This window comes from Solanum dulcamara, chromosome 7, assembly GCF_947179165.1.
Source record: "Solanum dulcamara chromosome 7, daSolDulc1.2, whole genome shotgun sequence".
NCBI classification, from domain to species: domain Eukaryota; kingdom Viridiplantae; phylum Streptophyta; class Magnoliopsida; order Solanales; family Solanaceae; genus Solanum; species Solanum dulcamara.
In genome coordinates, this window is record NC_077243.1 from 70,687,710 (window position 1) to 70,693,709 (window position 6,000).

A 6,000-nucleotide genomic window follows, 5' to 3' on the forward strand; every position below is an offset into this window, starting at 1 on the left:
CTCTTAAAAGTTGTTCAATATCTTCAGAAGATTTTGTTTTGAAATCTGGAATTTTAGGAGGTGGTTGTAAAGTATTTCTAACAATCTTTTGTTCTCCCTTTTTTTTGTTTGTAAATAAATTATTTTTTTCCTGTAAAATTTTAATCTGCTTCAGAGAATTATCAAAATGCGTATGTAAAGACATGATATGCTCACGCAAAATGCTTAAATAATAATTAGCATAATTCTGCTTATTTAATAACAAATTAACATGCTCACAATTTACTAAAGCATTTTTATCATTAAATAATTTGGCAAAAGCAGTAAAATTAATTATTTTTCCTTTTTTATAAATTTCAAAAGATTGCATGGGAGGTAAAGAAGAAATAACAATATCTCTAGTAGATAATCTATATTCATGTTCAATAACAGATAAATATTATCCTACATATTTAATCATAAACCAAGGCACAAATGATAATAAAATATTTTCTTTAGCCAAATCAGCATAAAAATCTTCTTGAAAATATTTTTTTTCTTCTGGAAAAAATGAGGGTAAAAACCATTGTCTAAAAGGTTCCCATGTTGGACAAAAAAATTCTTCAGATATCTGTTTTCTTGCCGGTGATCCCAGACTAAAATCAATAGGTGTACTATCCATCTAAACCGTTTGGAAAATTCATTTCGGAATCTGTTGGTTCACTTAAATCTTCTTCTCTCGCAATATTTTTATTATCAATAATTATATGATTAAATCTCTGGGGAACAGTTTGTCTAATCTGAGAAGTAGATGCCCTTGATGGTATATCTACCAAATAATTAGCAAGAGAAACATATGAAAAAACAGATCTCGTTAATTTGGAAGAAGAACTATTGATTCTAGGAATATTAGCATTCTTAAAACGAAGTCTAACAGTTTCATCAGTAGTTTGAGAAATTTCAGAAATTTCATCACAAGCAATATTCTGAGGGACAGCAGCCTCCTCAATAATCCATTCTTCAGGAAAATCAATTTCTTCCCATTTAATTAATCCATGTGTGATAATTTTAAACTTAAAAAAATTATTTTCAAATAATACGGTCTCATTATTTTGGTCAGTAATACGACACCTAGGTGATAAAGTGTGTAAAGGTCGATACACAATTCTAGTAAATACAAATTACTTCAGTTCCAGGTAAATAATTATAATCATTAATCTTCACATTTAAAATTAACGACTGTAAAACATTCACATCAGATAATGCAACATTTAAATTTGGATAAGCATTAAAATATACAACACCATAAGCTAAACTAAATTGTATTATACCAATTAAGGAATTGTTCCAATTTAAATTTCTACCATCTCGTAATGCAGCAATAAAAGATTCAGGTAACCCTTTTAAAGTTAAAGGTTTAAAAGCAACTTGTACCAAACCAATATGCATGTAATTGAAATCTTTATGCTTGTAATAATCAATATCATCTTGAGAGAATAAATAAAAAAAAATATCACTCTCTTTTTCCATAGTAAAACTTAATTCGGTAGTTTTATCAGTAGTTCTACCCACATATCTTTTAAAAGTACCAAGTTTATAAATCGTTCGCACATCTACTTTAGGAATTCTTCAAGTATTTAATAAATCTTGATTAACAGGTAAATCTATCTATTCTTTTAACATATTTTTAATAATTTTTGGTTTTTTAAACCAATCCATTAACTCAGAGTTTAAACCAAAAGTGTTAAATAATAACTTTTTATAATACCAAATGGCAATGACTCTAAAATAAGAGTTTTTCTTTAATGGGTTACGATTTTAGTCATGTTAAAGTTAAAATAATTTTGTAGTAAACTAAGCTTAAATCATGGCGTTGGTAAGCCCTAAAAGGGGTGTTTCCGACATGATTAGTGATGGATTAATTGGGTTAAAACCTTGTAATACCATTGGTAAGTCCTGTATGGCTGATGATATCGCCTAGAGATGTTTCCGATTGGGTTTTAATATTTTTATTATCAATAATTATATAATTAAATCTCTAGGGAACAGTTTCTCTAATCTGAGAAGTAGATGTCCTTGATGATATATCTACCAAATAATTAGCAGGAGAAACATATGAAGAAACAAATCTCGTTAATTTGGAAGAAGAACTAGTGATTCTAGGAATATTAGGCATTCTTAAAATGAAGTCTAACTTTTATCACTGGGAGAATATTGAGTTAAAATACCACCATACCCAATATCAGAAGCATCTGTTTCAACTGTTTTTATCCAATTCGAATTTGCCAGAGTTAAGCAAGGCAATTCTTTAACTTTTAATTTAATATTCTTAACAGAAGTAGTATGCAAATCACTCCAAGCATTAGAATCCTTTTTTAATCTATCATACAAAATAGCAGTATCTATAGCCAAATCTTTAACAAAAGGAGATATACCAAGGTTTTAAAATACAATATCTCCAGTAGATAGTCTATATTCATGTTCAATAACAGATAAATATTGTCCTACAAATTTAATCATAAACCAAGGCACAAATAATAATAAAATATATTTTTTAGCCAAATCAGCATAAAAATCTTCTTGAAAATATTTCTTTTCTTCTAGGAAAAATAAGGGTAAAAACCATTGTCTAAAAGGTTCCCATGTTGGACAAAAAGGTTGATTTTACCAGAAGAGTGAGGACTAAGTACTCTATGGAACTCTTGGGGGTAACAATGTTACCAATCAACTCACCTCAGTTAAGGACATAAATGAAGAAGATTCCTTTGCCTCAGTAATTGGCAAGTCCGAAAAAGAGATTTTTGAAACAAGTTCCCAAAAAGAATTAATTTTACACATTGATCCAAAAGATTTCCAGTGGAAAAATAGTCCATGGACTGTTATGAAAAGATATCTCAGTAATGCATTATTTCCAATGCAGACCTATTCGAAATTTTTAATTAGTCTGGTAATTTTACAAAGTCAAATGTATTTTATGTAATCCACGAATTAATCGTTTAAAGCTTGAGTGATTTGCATACTACTGCTGTTAAGAATATTAAATTAAAAGTTAAAGAATTGCCTTGCTTAACTCTGGCAAATCCGAATTGGATAAAAACAGTTGAAACATATGATTCTGATATTGGGTATGGTGGTATTTTAACTCAATATTCTCCCAATGATAAAAAGAATTTTATTATTCAGTTTTATTCCAGAAAATGGAACAATAGTCAAAAGAATTATGCTACTGTGGCAAAAGAGATTTTAGCCATTGTTAAATGTGTTTTGAAATTTTAAACTGATTTATATAATCAGAAATTTATTATTAAAACCGATTGCCAAGATACTAAATTTATGTTCAATAAAGATTGCAAGCATAATGTTTCTAAGAAGATGTTTGCTAGGTGGCAGCCTTTATTAGCCCCTTTTGATTTTGAAATTGAGTAAAAAAAAAGCATTGAAAATAGTTTGCCTGATTTTCTTACCAGGGAATATATAAATTAACTATTTTCATGTACAGGATGCATCAGAATTGGTTAGGGTCCTCCAATCGAGGACGAGCCAGACCCCAATATGGGAATAGATTCCAGACATTAGGCCAGATTCCAAGGCCAAGTTTAAGTGGAACTTTTTCTACTCCTGGAGCATCGTCCTCAACAGCTGGCAATGCCAATGTTCGACCCTCCTACGAAGATTACCAAAGCTACTTGAATTTTATGAATGCCAGCCATGCTGGAACTCTTGGGGGTAACAATGTTACCAATCAACCCACCTCAGTTGAGGACATAAATGAAGAAGATTCCTTTGCCTCAGTAATTGACAAGTCCGAAAAAGAGATTTTTGAAACAAGTTCCCAAAAAGAATTAATTTTACACATTGATCCAAAAGATTTCCATGGAAAAATAGTCCAGGGACTGTTATGAAAAGATATCTCAGTAATGCATTATTTCCAATGCAGACCTATAGGACTAGATTACATTATGAACTGATTTTGATATCAACAGGGTCAGCTGAGATTACTCATAATAACACAGGTGGCCCAACTATATCCTATTAGCTTTTTCCAAAACTTTATACTACGAAAACGATGACCACAAACACTCTTGGTTTATCAAGATTTGTGCTCAAGTTTTTTGAAGTACCATAATACCCACCTGGTTTATTAAATGGTGGTCCCTTTTTGGACCCTCTCGAAGAATTTTACCCAAACCCTTTTATCACGATCCAAAATGGGTCATGAGTGGCATCCACACTTAACCTCCTAGGTGGGAGAACCAACGATATAATCCCCAACTAATAAATATAACAATAACGCGGAAGCTCAAACAAATACGTTTTCCCCAAAACCTGAAGGTTATCACATGAAGGACATCTAAATTCTAAAACTAAGTCTCAAATTATCAAATACCAAATAAATAAATAACATAACTTGTCCGAAAACTAAGGACACCATGCCATGACAAGAGATTCCATCGCCAGCTAGAAGGATAGCTCACCCTGAAATCTTATGAACTGGAGACTGACTAGAGCTGAGGTCGAGCCGAAGTCAGTGGAACACTCGCTGCACCCCACAAAATAAAACAAGAAAAGATACAAGTAGGGGTCAGTACAAGACAACATGTACTGAGTAGGTATCATCGACCGACTCAAAATAGGAATCAATATGCAATAAGTAATAGCGGAAAATCAATCATAGCACTTAACAGGTGGCAACCAACAAGATCAAGATCAAGTGACAACACAATGAAAAATTTTATAACCAATCAACAATATTAAGATCACACATGAGGACTCAAGCCTCAATATCGCACTCTTTTGGAAAATGAGTTATTGGAGATTGGGTAGTATTAAGTTATTTTAATTTTTTTTCCTTTAATATTACCGTGCCGAAATGTGACACCCAATCCAAATATACCGTGTCGAAATGTGACATCCGATCCAAATATATCATGTCGAAACGTGACACCCGATCCAAATATATCATGTCGAAATGTGACATCCGATCCAAATATACCGTGTCGGAATGTGACACCCGATCTAAATATAATTAATTTATCATTCTTCATGATTACATTCCACTTCATTAACAATATTTCATCAAGCCTTCTTTATTCAAGGCACCATTTTTGATAGGACAAGTTCAAGATTATGGATTTTACGATATCGGGATTTCAGACCAATCACAACAATATATCAACCATCCAAACCACAACAATTAAATGCATAGTAAACTTCACACGTTACTCAATGAATATCAATCACTATTAAAAGTCTATCTATGATATAGAATAAAAACTATAACCTACCTCAACCAAAGAACCAAAGTAAAGCAAGCTAATCCATCAATGTATTTCCTTTCTTCAATGCCTCAGAACAATTTTTCAATCTATCAAATACATAATCTTCATAAGAATACGAATCCAATGACACCCATATTGCTATATTTATTTTTAAATAAAACAATTGGGTCAAAAAGTCATCCCAAGTCATTGAAGTCAAATCTAAAATTTTCTTTTTGAATATGTTCACTAATGATAAAATAAACTCACATGTCAAATTTCAGCTAAAACGGATTGTTATTCGATCCCCAAATCAAGATTTTATGTGAAGAACCCTAAGGTCATATTTCCTTATTTCAGTGTTATTTCTCCACCAATATACCCTAAAAATATGTTCATAATCACATAAAAATTTAATGGAAAGGATGAGAATAATTACCTTGATGCTTTGGAATGAAAATTCCTATTTTTCTCTTCTCCTTTATTTTTCTTTTCCCTTTTCTTTTCTTTCTTCCTCCGTATTTGTTTTTTCCATCTTCTACGTTCTGTGATGAGGGGGAAAAAAGCAAGAAAACCCTTTTCTTTCACTTGCTCGTCGCTATTCTCTTCTTTTTTTCTTTTTTTCTTCTTCTCAAACTAATATGTATTAAAATTAATAAACCCTATCCTTTTCCTTTAATAATTGGTATAGAGTATTAATTAAATTAACACTTTAATCCATTAATTTAATTAGTTATTTAAATTCACCCTCAACTAAATAATTATAGTTATTGAATAGTCCAAA